Raw genomic sequence first — 23,321 nt, 5'->3', positions numbered from 1 at the left:
CCCAGTTCGAGGTCATGTGTGGTATAGTTGACTTCATGGTTCTTAAGCTGTCTTGAGGCATAAGGTATAACTTTTCCTCACTGCATAAGAACACAGCCTGGCCCTTGTTTGGATGCATCGCAATAAACTATAAAATTTTGTGTCCCTTCTGGGAGGGATAAGATCGGTGCGCTGTAAATGACATGCTTTAGTGTTTAAAAAGTAGTTTCTTGTTTCTCCTCCCATATGAATATGTTTTTAGGTCATGGTGGTGAGTGGCTTTGTGATACTTGAAAAGTCTTGAATGAATCTCCTGTAGTAGCCAGTGAGACCTAAAAATTGACGAATTTCTATTGGGGTTCGTGGGGTCGCCCAACATTCGATATCCTTAATCTTGGAGGGATTAACATGTATTTCATCCTTGCTAACTACATGACCTAGGAAATCCACCTTTCGAAACCAGAATTCACATATTGAGAACTTCACATACAATTTCTCTACCCTCAAAGTTTCCAAGACTTGTCGCAAGTGTTGGTTGTGTTCTTCCTTACTCTGAGAATAGACTAGTATATCGTCATTGAAGACTATAGAGAACTTGTCTAAATAAGGTCGACACACTCGATTCATTAAGTCCATGAATACAGCGGGTGCATTCGTTAGACCAAAGGGCATCGCTACAAATTCGTAGTGACCATAGCGAGTTCTGAAAGCAGTTTTTGGAATGTATGTCTCCTTTACTTGTAGTTGATGGTATCCTGATCTCATGTAAATCTTGGAGACGAAACTAGCTCCTTGGAGTTGATCGAAGAGGTCATTGTGACAACCGTCAAAATTCGAGTTAGTTCCATATTTGAATAAACTTAGTTGCACATATAGGCACTACACATACTATACTTAGTAACTAGAAGCTAAGTTATAACCTACTAGAAACTTGGAAACAATTAGAATCAATGGATAGTGTACTTAGATTTCACATTGATATGTGAATTCTACTACTACTTAACTGTAGTGACTATCCATATTTGGGTTAATCTTTGACTCAAACACCATTTCATGAATCATATACACACATCATGCACTTGACCTAGAAGTAGAAGTTCGTTTAAAGTCTCATAGAAACTTAAGTCAAAGTTGAAGAGTAGGACTAGTATACTTGATTCCTCAATTTCGCTTGAATCTTGGAATCACTACATAGAATGCCAATAAACCGATAAAATAAGTTACAAACATTATTTATAAATATAAAAGAGTTATAATACCATAAAATAATTTGAAGTCTCAAAAATTTAATTAATTTTGATATCCAAAGACGTACAAACTCTCAAAAACCCTTAAATACCCTAAAACCAAAATTTATAAAATTTAACCTTAAAAAGTCTATAAAAATAGTTATGAACCTTATAATATGTTATTATAATAATTAAAATTATGAAAATAAATTCAAGGAAAATAAAAATTTAAACTATCAACATTTATTCCTAATTAGCAAGTTAAATCAATAATTTAATAAAACAAATCATGTCTTAATGAATACTTTATAAAAAAAAATGGGAATATTTATAAAAATTGAGGGAAAATGATATAAAATAAATGGAAGAGGTGGGGAGTCTCCCTCCTCATTGAAAGTTCGGATTTCCCTCCCCATATCTCTCCTCTTCCCAACACAAAATCATTCTTCTTCTCTCTCACACTCCATCTTCCCTCATTCTCTCTTATTTCTCTCTCACACTCTCACACACATTTTCTCTCTTCCTCCCACTATGAAACACGAAATGTTACAGCCAACATGTCCAAGAACACTCATGATACTCAAAATCTTCATCATCTCACGGTGTTCATTAAGGTAGAACACGATTTCCTTTCACTTTCCTTCAAGTTTTCAAGGATTTTCTGGCATTAATTTCTTTGTTCTTCTACACCATTCTCTTAGAAAATTTGTGTGAATGTTCATTCACTTCAGTTTTGATGATGATGGTGGTATATTTTCACCAAAAACATCTTGCATGTTACAAAATGGTGAAGATCCATGACCTAAACCTAAGTCAAAACCATGAAAATGCACTTTTCTACATGTTTTGGTAGAAAACACCACATGCATCCAAAGTTTTCTTTCAAAAACGAATTTTGAACATTTCAAACTCATGAATGATCTTCAAACCAACATGCATGTGATGATCTTCAAGCTTAGATGCTAGATCTTCAAAGTATGTTGTTAAAAGCTTACAAATATGTTCATGGAGGATTTATTTCCAAATAAATATTTAAAACTTTTTTTTTGACCAAATCCGATTTTTCCCAGATTCACGTCAACAAAATAAGATGCTCTGTAAATTTCCAAAAAAAATTCATTTTTCTCGAATTATTATAATTATTTTAACAAAATAGGGAAACAAATCATTCAAAAGACTTTATGATGTCTATAAATGCTAGTTAAATTTGTAGACGACCCCTATTCTAAATACTGACCTCGCAATAATTTTCATCGATTTTTGTTACCGTTTAGTGTGGTTTTGAAATCTCTTTTTGTTTAGTACAAATAAATCATAAAACCACTTTAGGGAATGTGAAAACGATACCTAACAATTTTCGCAGCTTATACACTCTGTGGAGGACTTAGAAAAACATTTTCAGAATTTTTCATATTGTATTACTATTTTTCTCCGATTTTTGTATTTACAATGGACTAAAAACAGGAAAAATAGTTTTACTCATCCAAAAATTATGAAAATTTACCAGAACATCTTGTAGTACATTAGCAGGCTACATAAAAACCTTGATGATTTTTCTCTTCTTTATATTATTTTTCTTCTATTTTCCCAGATTAAATACACTTAAACCCAATTTTTATTAGAATAAATACACAAAAATCATAAAATTGGGTTAAACAGTTTAAAAATTCATTTTTATATTTTTAACAGCTTAATATTGTTTAATAACAGTGCTAAAAAATTTTTGGGCAATTTTTGGAAATTTTTTTATATTTATTTCAATATTTATTAGAATAAATACACAAAAATCATAAAATTAGGTTAAACAGTTTAGAAATTTATTTTTTCATTTTTCCCAGCTTAATAATTTTTGTTAACAGTGTTAAAAAAATTTTGGGAAATTTTAGAAACTGTTTTCTATTTATTTCAATTTTTATTATAATAAATACTTAAAAATCATAAAATTGGATTAAATAGTTTTGAAATTCATTTTTATTTCAGCTTAATTATATGTAATGGAAGTATTATAAAAAGCTTGGGGAATTTTCTTAACCCATTGCTATTTTTCATAAATTTTTATCAATTTAGAGAATTAAATATATGAAAAATGGTTATACATATCCATAATCCATGAAAATTTATCTGGGAGTCTTTTAATACATTTAGAACCAAAATCGGAAGCTTGGTAATTTTTATTAACTGTTTTGTATTTTTCATAATTTTATGGTTTTTCAAGAAACTAAAATGGTGAAAAATAGTTAGGCGAATCAAAAATTCAAGAAAATTTATCCTGAGGTCTTTGACTTCAATTAAAACTGAAATGAAAAGTTTGGGAAATTTTAGAACTAAATTGATTTAGGTTTCGAATATTTAATCATTAGAACACCTCTTAAAATGTTAAATATTAACATTTAATAGTGAGAAATTACACTTAAATTGTTATATAAAAATTGATTCATTGAAATTTAATTTTCACAGAAAAATACTTATAACTTATCAATATTAAGTTTTAACACACTATTGACATAATTCTATTGTAGTAGTAAGTATACTAGTGTTAGATTTCGATTAGAGATTCACTAGCGTATACCATTATTATAGGAATCAATTGTGGTGCGAGTGGAGCGTAGTCAAGGCACCATTTGCATCATCCCAATTAATATTTTGAGTATTCACCACTCCCCTATTTTCGGTTTTTAAATGTTTTGGGGTGTAAAAGCATGTCGGCAAACTATTTATATATGTTCTATTTATTTGACTCGTATAAACTTGGTTCCTATATTTTGTATATTGTGAGTATTCACGCACTCCGCTATTTTCAGTTTGTATGTTTTGGGGTGGAAAAGCATGTCCCGAAAAACTAATATTTGAATGTTATATTTAAATTTATTTGTATCAAACATGATTGCTATTTTATTGCTATATCTCTATGTATGTCTATGCAACACGAAACATGAGAACTTATCATATTAAGGCCCTTCCCTTATCTATAACCATTAACTCTTTGAGCCAATGGTCATTATGGATAGCGCTATTAGGAATTGACAACTCCACACTCGCCCTATTGCTGGAGTGCATGATACCATATTAATCTATGGACCAATAAGCATAGATCTTGATAGGGCTTCAGTCATAGGTTTGGTTGAGAACTCATTGTTTGCTCATACACATACAAACTCGTTACTCAATATAGCAATAAACTTGTTTATTAATTATAGCAATCAACTTTGTTTCTCATTATAGCAATGAACTTTGTTTCTCATTATAGCAATAAACTTTGTATCTCATTATAACAACAAACTTTTTTTTACTAAATAATTATTTACTTGTTTTAGCAACAAACTTGGTTGCTTCTTACAGTAACAAAGTTGTTCGCTCCTTGTAGCAATGAAACTTGTTTACTCATTTTAGTATCAAACTTTACATCCCATGAAGATATGAACGTTGCATCTCTTTTGGGCAACATACTTTATTTCTCATGATGACAACGAACTTTGTTTACAAAAACTTATTTACTTATTTTAGCAATGAACATTTGTTTATAGAAACTTTTATCAATATTCAGATTATCATGAATTTCAAACTATATTATGTTATAAACTTGTGAGTACTCACCAACTATTTTTATAGTTGACGCTCGTTTTACATGCTTTTTTAGGAATCATCGAGTAAGTGGCACTTAGGGACACTTCACTTTTAGGAGCATTCGCATGAGTTGTATTTCTATTTTCATTGTAATTTCTTTCACAAGAAACGTACATTCAGAGCAGTTAGGTCTTGGTAGAAGACTACATTCAGAGCAGTTAGGTCTTAGTAGAAGACACCTTCATATAATAGTAGGAATCATAGGGATTTCTAGGGTTTTCAAACATTTACAGTTGTTTTACAAACATTTTCATACTTACAGTTCATATACACTTTCAATACTTACAATTCATATACTTACAAATTCATACATACAAATACTTACTTACAAATTAAGACACTAAATTACTAATGATCTCACCAGCTTTAAAGCTGATACTCACTTTCAAAATTACTTGTATCCTCAGGTCATCTATAGACAGGTACAGATGAAAGGTTTCGAGAAGATGGAGCTCGTTCAAGACTCATCTTTCATTTTGATTTATGCTTTAGTGTCTATTATAATTTGACAGAACACACTTGTATAATAATTATTTTATTCCACTATGTTGGAGGCTTTTGTGATCAATAAAGACTATGCATTTCGTACCATACAGGTAATGCCTCTAGATCTTTAGAGCAAAAACCACTGCTCCCAGTTCGAGGTCATGTGTGGTATAGTTGACTTCATGGTTCTTAAGCTGTCTTGAGGCATAAGGTATAACTTTTCCTCACTGCATAAGAACACAGCCTGGCCCTTGTTTGGATGCATCGCAATAAACTATAAAATTTTGTGTCCCTTCTGGGAGGGATAAGATCGGTGCGCTGTAAATGACATGCTTTAGTGTTTAAAAAGTAGTTTCTTGTTTCTCCTCCCATATGAATATGTTTTTAGGTCATGGTGGTGAGTGGCTTTGTGATACTTGAAAAGTCTTGAATGAATCTCCTGTAGTAGCCAGTGAGACCTAAAAATTGACGAATTTCTATTGGGGTTCGTGGGGTCGCCCAACATTCGATATCCTTAATCTTGGAGGGATTAACATGTATTTCATCCTTGCTAACTACATGACCTAGGAAATCCACCTTTCGAAACCAGAATTCACATATTGAGAACTTCACATACAATTTCTCTACCCTCAAAGTTTCCAAGACTTGTTGCAAGTGTTGGTTGTGTTCTTCCTTACTCTGAGAATAGACTAGTATATCGTCATTGAAGACTATAGAGAACTTGTCTAAATAAGGTCGACACACTCGATTCATTAAGTCCATGAATATAGCGGGTGCATTCGTTAGACCAAAGGGCATCGCTACAAATTCGTAGTGACCATAGCGAGTTCTGAAAGCAGTTTTTGGAATGTATGTCTCCTTTACTTGTAGTTGATGGTATCCTGATCTCATGTAAATCTTGGAGACGAAACTAGCTCCTTGGAGTTGATCGAAGAGGTCATTGTGACAACCGTCAAAATTCGAGTTAGTTCCATATTTGAATAAACTTAGTTGCACATATAGGCACTACACATACTATACTTAGTAACTAGAAGCTAAGTTATAACCTACTAGAAACTTGGAAACAATTAGAATCAATGGATAGTGTACTTAGATTTCACATTGATATGTGAATTCTACTACTACTTAACTGTAGTGACTATCCATATTTGGGTTAATCTTTGACTCAAACACCATTTCATGAATCATATACACACATCATGCACTTGACCTAGAAGTAGAAGTTCGTTTAAAGTCTCATAGAAACTTAAGTCAAAGTTGAAGAGTAGGACTAGTATACTTGATTCCTCAATTTCGCTTGAATCTTGGAATCACTACATAGAATGCCAATAAACCGATAAAATAAGTTACAAACATTATTTATAAATATAAAAGAGTTATAATACCATAAAATAATTTGAAGTCTCAAAAATTTAATTAATTTTGATATCCAAAGACGTACAAACTCTCAAAAACCCTTAAATACCCTAAAACCAAAATTTATAAAATTTAACCTTAAAAAGTCTATAAAAATAGTTATGAACCTTATAATATGTTATTATAATAATTAAAATTATGAAAATAAATTCAAGGAAAATAAAAATTTAAACTATCAACATTTATTCCTAATTAGCAAGTTAAATCAATAATTTAATAAAACAAATCATGTCTTAATGAATACTTTATAAAAAAAAATGGGAATATTTATAAAAATTGAGGGAAAATGATATAAAATAAATGGAAGAGGTGGGGAGTCTCCCTCCTCATTGAAAGTTCGGATTTCCCTCCCCATATCTCTCCTCTTCCCAACACAAAATCATTCTTCTTCTCTCTCACACTCCATCTTCCCTCATTCTCTCTTATTTCTCTCTCACACTCTCACACACATTTTCTCTCTTCCTCCCACTATGAAACACGAAATGTTACAGCCAACATGTCCAAGAACACTCATGATACTCAAAATCTTCATCATCTCACGGTGTTCATTAAGGTAGAACACGATTTCCTTTCACTTTCCTTCAAGTTTTCAAGGATTTTCTGGCATTAATTTCTTTGTTCTTCTACACCATTCTCTTAGAAAATTTGTGTGAATGTTCATTCACTTCAGTTTTGATGATGATGGTGGTATATTTTCACCAAAAACATCTTGCATGTTACAAAATGGTGAAGATCCATGACCTAAACCTAAGTCAAAACCATGAAAATGCACTTTTCTACATGTTTTGGTAGAAAACACCACATGCATCCAAAGTTTTCTTTCAAAAACGAATTTTGAACATTTCAAACTCATGAATGATCTTCAAACCAACATGCATGTGATGATCTTCAAGCTTAGATGCTAGATCGTCAAAGTATGTTGTTAAAAGCTTACAAATATGTTCATGGAGGATTTATTTCCAAATAAATATTTAAAACTTTTTTTTTGACCAAATCCGATTTTTCCCAGATTCACGTCAACAAAATAAGATGCTCTGTAAATTTCCAAAAAAAATTCATTTTTCTCGAATTATTATAATTATTTTAACAAAATAGGGAAACAAATCATTCAAAAGACTTTATGATGTCTATAAATGCTAGTTAAATTTGTAGACGACCCCTATTCTAAATACTGACCTCGCAATAATTTTCATCGATTTTTGTTACCGTTTAGTGTGGTTTTGAAATCTCTTTTTGTTTAGTACAAATAAATCATAAAACCACTTTAGGGAATGTGAAAACGATACCTAACAATTTTCGCAGCTTATACACTCTGTGGAGGACTTAGAAAAACATTTTCAGAATTTTTCATATTGTATTACTATTTTTCTCCGATTTTTGTATTTACAATGGACTAAAAACAGGAAAAATAGTTTTACTCATCCAAAAATTATGAAAATTTACCAGAACATCTTGTAGTACATTAGCAGGCTACATAAAAACCTTGATGATTTTTCTCTTCTTTATATTATTTTTCTTCTATTTTCCCAGATTAAATACACTTAAACCCAATTTTTATTAGAATAAATACACAAAAATCATAAAATTGGGTTAAACAGTTTAAAAATTCATTTTTATATTTTTAACAGCTTAATATTGTTTAATAACAGTGCTAAAAAAATTTTGGGCAATTTTTGGAAATTTTTTTATATTTATTTCAATATTTATTAGAATAAATACACAAAAATCATAAAATTAGGTTAAACAGTTTAGAAATTTATTTTTTCATTTTTCCCAGCTTAATAATTTTTGTTAACAGTGTTAAAAAAATTTTGGGAAATTTTAGAAACTGTTTTCTATTTATTTCAATTTTTATTATAATAAATACTTAAAAATCATAAAATTGGATTAAATAGTTTTGAAATTCATTTTTATTTTTTTCTCAGCTTAATTAAATGTAACGGAAGTATTATAAAAAGCTTGGGGAATTTTCTTAACCCATTGCTATTTTTCATAAATTTTTATCAATTTAGAGAATTAAATATATGAAAAATGGTTATACATATCCATAATCCATGAAAATTTATCTGGGAGTCTTTTAATACATTTAGAACCAAAATCGGAAGCTTGGTAATTTTTATTAACTGTTTTTTATTTTTCATAATTTTATGGTTTTTCAAGAAACTAAAATGGTGAAAAATAGTTAGGCGAATCAAAAATTCAAGAAAATTTATCCTGAGGTCTTTGACTTGAATTAAAACTGAAATGAAAAGTTTGGGAAATTTTAGAACTAAATTGATTTAGGTTTCGAATATTTAATCATTAGAACACCTCTTAAAATGTTAAATATTAACATTTAATAGTGAGAAATTACACTTAAATTGTTATATAAAAATTGATTCATTGAAATTTAATTTTCACAGAAAAATACTTATAACTTATCAATATTAAATTTTAACACACTATTGACATAATTCTATTGTAGTAGTAAGTATACTAGTGTTAGATTTCGATTAGAGATTCACTAGCGAATACCATTATTATAGGAATCGATTGTGGTACGAGTGGAGCGTAGTCAAGCCACCCTTTGCATCATCTCAATTCATATTTTGAGTTTTCACCACTCCCCTATTTTCGGTTTCTAAATGTTTTGGGGTGTAAAAGCATGTCCTAAACTATTTATATTTGTTCTATTTATTTGACTTGTATAAACTTTGTTCCTATATTTTGTATATTGTGAATATTCACGCACTCCGCTATTTTCAGTTTTTATGTTTTGGGGTGGAAAAGCATGTCCCGAAAAACTAATATTTGAATGTTATATTTAAATTTATTTGTATCAAACATGATTGCTATTTTATTGCTATATCTCTATGTATGTCTATGCAACACGAAACATGAGAACTTATCGTATTAAGGCCCTTCCCTTATCTATAACCATTAACTCTTTGAGCCAATGGTCATTATGGATAGCGCTATTAGGAATTGACAACTCCACACTCGCCCTATTGCTGGAGTGCATGATACCATATTAATCTATGGACCAATAAGCATAGATCTTGATAGGGCTTCAGTCATAGGTTTGGTTGAGAACTCATTGTTTGCTCATACACATACAAACTCGTTACTCAATATAGCAATAAACTTGTTTATTAATTATAGCAATCAACTTTGTTTCTCATTATAGCAATGAACTTTGTTTCTCATTATAGCAATAAACTTTGTATCTCATTATAACAACAAACTTTTTTTTACTAAATAATTATTTACTTGTTTTAGCAACAAACTTGGTTGCTTCTTACAGTAACAAACTTGTTCGCTCCTTGTAGCAATGAAACTTGTTTACTCATTTTAGTATCAAACTTTACTTCCCATGAAGATATGAACGTTGCATCTCTTTTGGGCAACATACTTTATTTCTCATGATGACAACGAACTTTGTTTACAAAAACTTATTTACTTATTTTAGCAATGAACATTTGTTTATAGAAACTTTTATCAATATTCAGATTATCATGAATTTCAAACTATATTATGTTATAAACTTGTGAGTACTCACCAACTATTTTTATAGTTGACGCTCGTTTTACATGCTTTTTTAGGAATCATCGAGTAAGTGGCACTTAGGGACACTTCACTTTTAGGAGCATTCGCATGAGTTGTATTTCTATTTTCATTGAAATTTCTTTCACAAGAAACGTACATTCAGAGCAGTTAGGTCTTGGTAGAAGACTACATTCAGAGCAGTTAGGTTTTGGTAGAAGACACCTTCATATAATAGTAGGAATCATAGGGATTTCTAGGGTTTTTCAAACATTTACAGTTGTTTTACAAACATTTTCATACTTACAGTTCATATACACTTTCAATACTTACAATTCATATACTTACAAATTCATACATACAAATACTTACTTACAAATTAAGACACTAAAATACTTATGATCTCACCAGCTTTAAAGCTGATACTCGCTTTCAAAATTACTTGTATCCTCAGGTCATCAATAGACAGGTACATATGCAAGGTTTAGAGAAGATGGAGCTCGTTCAAGACTCATCTTTCATTTTGATTTATGCTTTAGTGTCTATTATAATTTGACAGAACACACTTGTATAATAATTATTTTATTCCACTATGTTGGAGGCTTTTCTGATCAATAAAGACTATGCATTTCGTACCACTACTCCCAGTTCGAGGTCATGTGTGGTATAGTTGACTTCATGGTTCTTAACCTGTCTTGAGGCATAAGGTATAACTTTTCCTCACTGCATAAGAACACAGCCTGGCCCTTGTTTGGATGCATCGCAATAAACTATAAAATTTTGTGTCCCTTCTGGGATGGATAAGATCGGTGCGCTGCAAATGACATGCTTTAGTGTTTAAAAAGTAGTTTCTTGTTTCTCCTCCCATATGAATATGTTTTTAGGTCTTGGTGGTGAGTGGCTTTGGGATACTTGAAAAGTCTTGAATGAATCTCCTGTAGTACCCAGTGAGACCTAAAAATTGACGAATTTCTATTGGTGTTTGTGGGGTCGCCCAACATTCGATATCCTTGAGCTTGGAGGGATTAACATGTATTTCATCCTTGCTAACTACATGACCTAGGAAATCCACCTTTCGAAACTAGAATTCACATATTGAGAACCTCACATACAATTTCTCTACCCTCAAAGTTTCCAAGACTTGTCGCAAGTGTTGGCTGTGTTCTTCCTTACTCTGAGAATAGACTAGTACATCGTCATTGAAGACTATAGCGAACTTGTCTAAATAAGGTCGACACACTGGATTCATTAAGTCCATGAATACAACGGGTGCATTCGTTAGACCAAAGGGCATCGCTACAAATTCGTAGTGACCATAGCGAGTTCTGAAAGCAGTTTTTGGAATGTATGTCTCCTTGACTTGTAGTTGATGGTATCTTGATCTCATGTAAATCTTGGAGACGAAACTAGCTCCTTGGAGTTGATCGAAGAGGTCATTATGACAACCGTCAAAATTTGAGTTAGTTCCATATTTGAATAAACTTAGTTGCACATATTGGCACTATACATACTATACTTTGTAACTAGAAGCTGAGTTATAACCTACTAGAAACTTGGAAACAATTAGAATCAATGGATAGTGTACTTAGATTTCACATTGATATGTGAATTGTACTACTACTTAACTGTAGTGACTATCCATATTTGGGTTACTCTTTGACTCAAACACCATTTCATGAATCATATACACACATCATGCACTTGACCTAGAAGTAGAAGTTCGTTCAAAGTCTCATACAAACTTAAGTCAAAGTTGAAGAGTAGGACTAGTATACTTGATTCCTCAATTTCGCTTGAATCTTGGAATCACTACATAGAATGCCAATAAACCGATAAAATAAGTTACAAACATTATTTATAATTATAAAAGAGTTATAATACCATAAAATAATTTGAAGTCTCAAAAATTTAATTAATTTTGATATCCAAAGACGTACAAACTCTCAAAAACCCTTAAATGCCCTAAAACCAAAATTTATAAAATTTAACCTTAAAAAGTCTATAAAAATAGTTATGAACCTTATAATATGTTATTATAATAATTAAAATTATGAAAATAAATTCAAGGAAAATAAAAATTTAAACTATCAACATTTATTCCTAATTAGCAAGTTATATCAATAATTTAATAAAACAAATCATGTCTTAATGAATACTTTATAAAATATGTGGGAAAATTTATAAAACTTGAGGGAAAATGATATAAAATAAATGGAAGAGGTGGGGAGTCTCTCTCCTCATTGAAAGTTCGGATTTCCCTCCCCATATCTCTCCTTTTCCCAACACAAAATCATTCTTCTTCTCTCTCACACTCCATCTTCCCTCATTCTCTCTTATTTCTCTCTCACACTCTCACACACGTTTTCTCTCTTCCTCCCACTATGAACCATGAAATGTTACAGCCAACATGTCCAAGAACACTCATGATACTCAAAATCTTCATCATCTAGCGGTGTTCATTAAGGTAGAACACAATTTCCTTTCATTTTCCTTCAAGTTTTCAAGGATTTTCTGGCATTTCTTTGTTCTTCTACACCATTCTCTTAGAAAATTTGTGTGAATGTTCATTCACTTCAGTTTTGATGATGATGGTGGTATATTTTCACCCAAAACATCTTGCATGTTACAAAATGGTGAAGATCCATGACCTAAACCTAAGTCAAAACCACGAAAATGCACTTTTCTACATGTTTTGGTAGAAAACACCACATGCATCCTAAGTTTTCTTTCAAAAATGAATTTTGAACATTTCAAACTCATGAATGATCTTCAAACCAACATGCATGTGATGATCTTCAAGCTTAGATGCTAGATCTTCAAAGTATGTTGTTAAAAGCTTTCAAATATGTTCATGAAGGATTTATTTCCAAATAAATATTTAAAACCTTTTTTTTGACCAAATCCGATTTTTCCCAGATTCACGTCAACAAAATAAGAAGCTCTGTAAATTTCCAAAAAAAAATTCATTTTTCTCGAATTATTATAATTATTTTAACAAAATAGGGAAACAAATCATTCAAAAGACTTTATGATGTCTATAAATGCTAGTTAAATTTGTAGACGACCCCTATTCTAAATACTGACCTCGCAATAAGTTTCATTGATTTTTGTTACCGTTAGTGTGGTTTTGAAATTTCTTTTTGTTTAGTACAAATAAATCATAAAACCACTTTAGGGAATGTGAAAACCATACCTAACAACTTTCGCAGCTTATACACTCAGTGGAGGACTTAGAAAAACATTTTCAGAATTTTTCATAATGTATTACTATTTTTCTCCGATTTTTGTATTTATAATGGACTAAAAACAGGAAAAATAGTTTTACTCATCCAAAAATTATGAAAATTTACCAGAACGCCTTGTAGTACATTAGCAGGCTACATAAAAACTTTGATGATTTTTCTCTTCTTTATATTATTTTTCTTCTATTTTCCCAAGATTAAATACACTTATACCCAATTTTTATTAGAATAAATACACAAAAATCATAAAATTGGGTTAAACAGTTTAAAATTTCATTTTTATATTTTTCCCAGCTTAATATTGTTTAATAACAGTGTTAAAAAAAATTTGGGCAATTTTGGAAATTGTTTTCTATTTATTTCAATTTTTATTAGAATAAATACACAAAAATCATAAAATTAGGTTAATCAGTTTAGAAATTCATTTTATATTTTTCCCATCTTAATAATTTTTGTTAATAGTGTTAAAAAAATTTTAGGAAATTTTAGAAACTGTTTTCTATTTATTTCAATTTTTATTAGAATAAATACTTAAAAATCATAAAATTGGATTAAATAGTTTGGAAATCCATTTTTATTTTTTTCTCAGCTTAGGTATATGTAATGGCAGTATTATAAAAAGTTTGGGGAATTTTCTTAACTCATTGCTATTTTTCATAAATTTTTATCAATTTAGAGAACTAAATATATGAAATATGGTTATAAATATCCATAATCCATGAAAATTTATCTGGGAGTCTTTTAATACATTTAGAACCAAAATCGGAAGCTTGGTAATTTTTATTAACTGTTTTGTATTTTTCATAATTTTATGGTTTTTCAAGAAACTAAAATGGTGAAAAATAGTTAGGCGAATCAAAAATTCAAGAAAATTTATCCTGAGGTCTTTGACTTGAATTAAAACTGAAATGAAAAGTTTGGGAAATTTTAGAACTAAATTGATTTAGGTTTTGAATATTTAATCATTAGAACACCTCTTAAAATGTTAAATATTAACATTTAATAGTGAGAAATTACACTTAAATTGTTATATAAAAATTGATTCATTGAAATTTAATTTTCACAGAAAAATACTTATAACTTATCAATATTAAATTTTGACACAATATTGACATAATTCTATTGTAGTAGTAAGTATACTAGTGTTAGATTTCGATTAGAGATTTACTAGCATTTACCATTATTATAGGAATCGATTGTGGTGCGAGTGGAGCGTAGTCAAGGCACCATTTGCATTATCTCAATTCATATTTTGAGTATTCACCACTCCCCTATTTTCGGTTTCTAAATGTTTTGGGGTGTAAAAGCATGTTCTAAACTATTTATATTTGTTCTATTTATTTGACTCGTATAAACTTGGTTGCTATATTTTGTATATTGTGAGTATTCACGCACTCCGCTATTTTCAGTTTTTATGTTTTGGGGTGGAAAAGCACGTCCCGAAAAACTAATATTTGAATGTTATATTTAAATTGATTTGTATCAAACATGATTGCTATTTTATTGCTATATCTCTATGTATGTCTATGCAACACGAAACATGAGAACTTATCGTATTAAGGCGCTTCCCTTATCTCTAACCATTAACTCTTTGAGCCAATGGTCATTATGGATAGCGCTATTAGGAATTGACAACTCCTCACTCGCCCTATTGCTGGAGTGCATGATACCATATTAATCTATGGAACAATAAGCATAGATCTTGATAGGGCTTCAGTCATAGGTTTGGTTGAGAACTCATTGTTTGCTCATACACATACAAACTCGTTACTCAATATAGCAATAAACTTGTTTATTAATTATAGCAATCAACTTTGTTTCTCATTATGGCAATGAACTTTGTGTCTCATTATAGCAATAAACTTTGTATCTCATTATAACAACGAACTTTTTTTACTAAATAACTATTTACTTGTTTTAGCAACAAACTTGGTTGCTTCTTACAGTAACAAACTTGTTTGCTCCTTGTAGCAATGAAACTTGTTTACTCATTTTAGTATCAAACTTTACTTCCCATGAAGATATGAACGTTGCATCTCTTTTGGGCAACATACTTTATTTCTCATGATGACAATGAACTTTGTTTACAAAAACTTATTTACTTATTTTAGCAATGAACATTTGGTTATAGAAACTTTTATCAATATTCAGATTATCATGAATTTCAAACTATATTATGTTATAAACTTGTGAGTACTCACCAACTATTTTTTATAGTTGACGCTCGTTTTACATGCTTTTTTAGGAATCATCGAGTAAGTGGCACTTAGGGACACTTCACTTTTAGGAGCATTCACATGAGTTGTATTTCTATTTTCATTGTACTTTCTTTTAAAATTTGTTCAAACCCATTGTAAATTTGTAATGATTTTTAATACTACGGTTGGTGTTATCTTTTGACTTTTGCTATGAAACCCTTTATACTGCCACGCCTCGTGTTTCCGCTTTAACGGGGTGTGACAGTCATCTATTCGTGGTAAAGGGTATCAGTTTTAAATGGTTAGTTTATTCAATTCTCGGTAGTCTATACACATTCTAAACGATCCATCCTTCTTTTTCACAAACAGGTTTGGTGCTACACAAGGTGAGAATCTTGGTCTAATAAATCCTTTACTAAGAAGTTCGTTCAACTGGCTGGATAGTTCCTGGAATTCTGATGGTGCAAGACGATAAAGGGATTTAGCTACGGGGGTTGCTCCAGGGATTAAGTGGATTTGGAATTCGACATGGCGTTCAGGAGGAACTCCTGAGAGATCTTCAGGGAATACATTAGGGAATTCACAGACTTAAGGAATATCCTAGATGTTTTTCACCCCTTGTGTTTTACTAACTACGTGGACTAAGAAGGAATAGTAATCCTTGTGAGGATACTTCTTGGCCTAGATACAGGGAGTGATTTGAAAATTTGCACCAGGTTTGTTACCATAGATAACAAGGGGTTCACCATTTGGTAAATTGAGGCGAATGGATTTTTCGTAACATAGAATATTGACACGATGAAGACTTAACCAGTCCATGCTGGTGATGATGTCAAAGATTTTTATGGAGACCGGCATAATGTCTATTTGAAAGGAATAACTATTTAAAGTAAGTGTACACCTTATGTATATATCGTTTGTGCTCTCAGTCTTGCCATTAGCCATCTCGAATGTGAGCATGTCTTTTTATGAATTGAGGATTTTGTTTTAGTAGATGTTTGAATTTTTGGCTCACGAAACTTTTCTCTGCACCACTATCAAAAAGAATGCATGCCTAATAATTGTTGAGAATAAACATACCAGTGACCACGGTATGATCTGCCATCACTTCTTCTTGGCCAATTGCTAGAACTCTTCCTGTACCCTCAACATTCTTCATATTTGGACAGTTTCTTTTGAAATGACTAATTTTGCCACACTCATAACAAGCTTGACTAACTTCTGTGGTAGGGACTTGAGAGATGGGTTGTGCGGGTCATTTACAGAAGCGGGCAGTATGTGCCTTCTTATTGCAGTTTTTGCAGTGCATTTCCCTGCAAAATCTTGTGTGATGGAAGTTGCACTTATCACACTTCGGAAAATTTCCAGCATATCGACTCGGGGTTGCTACAGTAGTAGAAATAGTGGTAGATGTAGGAGTAGGAACGGTAGGAGGAAGAATAGCAGTGTATACTGCCACAATTTGTTGTTTCATAGAAGGATCTTATGATGACTGCGCCTTTCATTTATTCCAGAACTTCTTTTTGCTATTTCCTTCCTTGGGTGTTTCAGGAATGGCTAGTATGGAAACTTGAATAACTCCATGATCCACTAATGTTTGTGCCAGACGTTTGGCACTGTCAAAAGTAAGTGGATTGGCGGGAAGAACATTTCCTTGAGTCGGGGGAATTAATATTCCCCATATATATATATATATATATATATATATATATATATATATATATATATATATATATATATTCCACCTTTTTACTCACCGGTGTGACCATCCTGGAACACAACAAAGCCATGTCATTGAACCTAGCAGTGTAAGCAATGATATCGGTGTCCTTCATCTTCAGATTCCAGAGTTCTTTTTCTAGTTTTTTGCATTTCGCCCCTCGGGCAGTATTCAACTAGCATTAGTTCTTTCAAATCATTCCAACCCATACTGTTTGCTATTAGGAGAGTCAAGGACTTGACTTGGCTATTCCACCAAGTGAGTGCTCAGTTTATAAAGGTGCATGCTGCAAATTTTACTTTGCTAGACTCGGGGCATGCACAGATATCGAATATTGATTCGATTTTCTCCAACCAATGAGTTAAAGTAATGACACCTCCCATGCCATCAAAAGATTGAGGTTTAGCATTAGTGAAGTCCATGTATGAACATTTCTTCGGATGATCATGACTATCCCCATGATTAGAATGATAGGCACCATTACCTGCCCAACTAATTCCACTGGCATTGATCTGTGCTATTGCTGTTAACACGGTGACAACTACTGCTGCTTGAAAGACAGTCATATCATATTGTGGAGGTGACAACGATGGTGGATTATTGTTGGAAGGTATAGGATTCTTTCTTGGTGGTATTTTCTACAAGGTTTTATGAGAAAACGATAAGTTTTTGATAATAATTGGAATTCAAGTGTTAATAACTAAAACTTTTAGCTTATTATATGTAAAATGGCCGACTTTAAACGTGTTTTGCATTCAATTCATATTAGTGTTTATATAAAAGGGATAAACTTATGAATTTTGATGATGATAACAAACGAAGTAAAATGCTTGTCAATTACTTTGATATATATATTGATATATAATATTACTAGAAAGTTTGACCTTGATACTGGTATAAAGTACATCAAAGCTTTAAAGAAAACTTGATAGCATTACATTTCCCTGATTAATGACAGGGTTGGTCATACATATATGAGATTTGTATTAACTTATATATCCGAGGTCCTAAATTATATAAAATTTGGAAGTAGTATAAATACTACTTGCGGCAAGTCCTACATCGAGCACTGGACTCTGCTTCCTGGTGTTATGTTTCCAATAAACGCCTTTCAAGGGTAAACTGATGCTCCCTTAATGTTCTTATTTGATATTGGGCAGTATCCACTTGTCCTTGTAATGTTTCGGTGTGAGTTGGGGTTTGGTCATGAACTTCATCTAAACGACGAATATCAATAGTGTTGATCTAGGCAGTTGCATTTACTTCAAGGATTCAATTAATTAAAATTCACGCCTGATTTGTCTGGATAGCAATACGGTGTACTATGATAGGGAGAGCCCTGTCGGATGAACCTCCTCTAGAGAGGTCATAAAAACCTGTTTCCATCCCATATGGAGGGTGTTGGCCTTGTTGTCAACTCTAGTGGTGTAAGTGTGCGGCCCATGCTGGTGTTGGTCCTTGAAAATCTTGTCCTATTATGGGGTGCTGGATGGCTGGTGGAGGCTTGTAAACGACCAAGGAAGTAGGGATCTCCAGGTGGAGGTTATCCTACCATAAGGTCTATACGACATTTTAAAGGTAAGATGTATAGAAAGAATGTAGTTTTATAGTATTAGAAAATACTCTTATAGTATATATATATATATATATATATATATATATATATATATATATATATATAAATTTATTTTCTGTTCTAAAGTTCCTCTATACGAATAAAGTTTGGTATGTTTTAGACATGTCGCAACACCACCCTTGCTCACAAACACATGTTGATCATATCTCAAATAAATATAGTTCATCCGGCCATATTTATCCCGGATATGATTACATAACTGTCCAGGTTAACTGCAATGTTCAACATCGAAATACTTTTATGTAGTCACTATTGTGATACTTTTTCTATATGTGTGAGTGTTAGGTGCTGATTGTTTTTTGGAAAAAACTTCTTCAAACCTCTTATTGCTACGCGACGCAGCACACACGCAACACTTTTCATCTCGCGGCTATTTGTTTTTCAGAAGTCTTCTGACTCAAAAACCTCTGCGCGTGCTCTATTTGGCGCAGCACTTGTACTGCCTCTTCCAACCTCTTCTTCTTCTTTTTTTATTGCTGAAATTTTGATTATATGTTGTTAAAATTTTATTTCAAATTTTTTTTTAATTTATTCTTGTTGAATTTATTTTTCGTTTTTTATAATCAATAATGATAATTTTTTGATGAAATATCATTATTTTTTACTAAAATATCTTTATTTTTTTTGTTGAAATATCATTATTTTTTTTACTGAAATATCATTATTTTTTACCGAAATATTATACATTATTAAATTTTACGTATTAAAAAACTATTTTCGGTTTATAAAATTAGTTTATTTTAATTTTTTAATACCTGCAGTAGTATGCAGATGTTAAAAAAACAAACACACTTCTTATTATAGTCTGCAGCCGTTTGGTACACCTCTTCTACTGCAGAGGGTTGTAGAGGTGGTCCGCAGACTTCATGAATTTTTGCTTCAGAAAATCAAATAGAACCTTAGTATACGTCTTATAAAATACTTATATTTTTTTTTTAAAAAAATATAATTTTAGTTAGATGACTCTGGCCCCATTGTATTTATAGTTGTATACCCTTTATGAATTGATATACTGAGTTCACTATAAACAATGCTCATATATCAATCTGTCACACCCCCAAACCGGAACGGTGAAAACGTTCGGGGATGGATTAATTCATGTGTAGTATCACAACAATGCACAATAGTATTCAAAGTACAACATTCATTACATTGATAAAATATAACTATACATTCGTGTTCAAAATATTGTATATTTTACACCAAAAAGTATAATTAAAAGACATAATTATATGAAGCTCTGTCTTCCTCAAAACTTGCGAGTACATGTTTATTTCTTTCCTGAAAAAATAAATAGTTTTGAAAAGAATGTCAACAATTAAGTTGGTGAATTCAAAAGTGTGCCATCAGACTTTTCTTGTTCTTCTTCTTCTTCTTCTTCTTCTTCTTCTTCTTCCTCCTCTTCTTCTTCTACTATTTCTTCTGGATCCTCCTATAGATCTTCTTCAATCCAACCGTAATTCCCTTGACCAGGGAAGTAGGGATCTCCAGGTGGAGGATATCCTACCATAAGGTCTATACAAGAATTTAAAGGTAAGATGTATAGAAAGAATGTAGTTTTATAGTATTAGAAAATACTCTTATAGTATATATATATATATATATATATATATATATATATATATAAATTTATTTTCTGTTCTAAAGTTCCTCTGTAGGAATAAAGTTTGGTAAGTTTTAGACTTGTCGCAACACTACCATTGCTCTCAAACACATGTTGATCATATCTCAAATAAATATAGTTCATCAAGCTATATTTATCCCAGATATGATTATATAATTGTCCAGGTTAACAGCAATGTTCAACATCCAAATACTTTTATGTAGTCACTATTGTGATACTTTTTCTATATGTGTGAGTGTTAGTATACGTCTTATAAAATACTTATATTTTTTTTAAATATACTTTTAGTTAGAAGACTCAAGCCCCATTGTATTTATAGTTGTATATCCTTTATGAATTGATATACTGAGTTCACTATCAACAATGCTCATATACCAATCTGTCACACCCCCAAACCGGAACGGCGAAAACGTTCGGGGATGGATGAATTCATGTGTAGTATCACAACAACGCACAATAGTAATCAAAGTACAACATTCATTACATTGATAAAATATAACATTACATTCGTGTTCAAAATATTGTATATTTTACACCAAAAAGTATAATTAAAAGACATAATTATATGAAGCTCTGTCTTCCTCAAAACTTGCGAGTACATGTTTATTTCTTTCCTGAAAATAAAAATAGTTTTGAAAAGAATGTCAACAATTAAGTTGGTGAATTCATAAGCATGTTTGTAATTGAAAACAATTATTTGTTCCTTTGAAAAAAATGTAAGTATTTTTTCCCCAGAAAATCCTATATTTCCTGTTGTATATGTATTTGTGTTATGAAATAGTATGATATAGTTTTAAATTTCCATAAAACTATAAAAAGTATGTTTTCTCTGTACTAGAATAACATTCTGTAATTTTACTTATTCTTACACTAAACGCATTATTCAATACCAAATTGTGAGTTATCATAACCATGCTTGATGACCTAAGTCTCGCTTGAAACACGATGTTCTTCAGGCGTCGAGATATGTTACAACAATTGTCACTACAGGTGTGCCGACGAAGCTCTTGCGAACAGCTCTGGTGTGGGATTGTCAGTATCGTATAGATCTATACAGAAATCTCACGCTCTCCTTCCAAGAGACTCTGGTTATAATTTCCATGACTTTTGTTTTATACTTAAATAAGTATTTGAAGCGTGTGTCACAAATGCTATATTGATAGTTACGCGTAGAATAATGAAAAATATCTTTGTAATAGGTATTTTGTAAATATCTCATAATTTAATATAATTTATATGATTGTTTTCGTAAGTTATTCGGAATATGAAAAGAAATATGTAAGTTCCGTCAACTGTGTTGATAAATCTGCATGACTAATAAACTATACCTATTATAGTTTATATGCTTGTTTTTACATGAAATCCTGAACTGGTAAAATGGTATGTTCATTTTAGTAAAACTAACAATTGTAAATTCTTTGAATAAATTTTGTTATTTATACAAGATTTCCTTGTATTTTATTTGCATTTCCTCTCATAAAACATTATAAAAATAGTGAAAATATAGGGATATAAACTCACTTAGGTGGTGATTTGGGCAGTGTTTCGTTTCTAGAAAGTAGTTTATTTGACAAAACTGAGAGTTTTTGATGAAAAGTCGGCTTCACCTGGGCAGAGTTTCTGCTAAAAGATTGAGAACTTCGGGGCTTCGGGGCTTGCTTCAGGTGTTAGATATGTCACCAGGGCTTTAGGATAGTTTAAAATAGCTAGAAAGGATGAAAAAGGAGGAGAGAGGTTGGAAATTAGCAACATAATCTGGAGGCCTCGCATCTTATTTATAGGAGGGGTCTAGTCCTCGTACGCTGGGCGGAAATTTCAAGTATGTTGGGTGTTCTAGTGTGAATAGCAGTGCGTTGGGCATACATCTTCTTACACGGGGCGTACTCCCTTCGATCATATCCGATGTCTCAGATGTGTCTGACATGTTTCGCATGCGAGGGTAAAGGCGACGTGGGCAATCCGAGGCCTAGTCATTGAGTACATTGGGCGTACTCTTTGTACGTAGGGCGTACTTTAATTTTTGAAACTTCAAAATTTCATAACTTTTGCATACGGGCTCCGTTTTTTGACGTTCTTTATATCCACGTGTAAGTGAAGCCATGCTCAACAACTTTCGTTTATAATCCGTCAGATAAATTTGACTTTATTTTTAATATTATATTTTTAACAAACCGGGATTGGATAAGTTGGTTAAAAAATCATATCTTCCTCATTTATCATCTGTTTTCATCTGTCTTTTTATCGTTGAACTACAAATGACGAGATCTTCGATTCTCGTTTAGGTTGTGTCGACAAAATATTGGTCGATCTTTAATTCGAAAATTTGGTTGTGTACTGCTATGTTGAGTCTTAGAAAAATCATAACTTCATCATATGAAGTCAGATTTGGACATCCTATTTATGAATACTCTCGGTTAAATGAATACTACAACTTTCATTTAGAGAGTAAATCCTAAAAAACATTTTACTGAAAAGTCACTTTTTATGCTTAACAGTGTTTTGCCGGTTTTGTTGCGGATCTTTGATTGGTCATAACTTCATTGTTATAACTCAGATTTCAGTGTTCTTTATATTTTCGGAAACCTTGTTATGATATCTAACACTTTATTCATCCTAATTGAGATTATTGAACAATTTATTTTTGT

The sequence above is a fragment of the Lactuca sativa genome, chromosome 2, assembly GCF_002870075.4.
Source record: "Lactuca sativa cultivar Salinas chromosome 2, Lsat_Salinas_v11, whole genome shotgun sequence".
Taxonomy (NCBI): Eukaryota; Viridiplantae; Streptophyta; class Magnoliopsida; order Asterales; family Asteraceae; genus Lactuca; species Lactuca sativa.
This window is presented reverse-complemented; position numbering follows the sequence as displayed.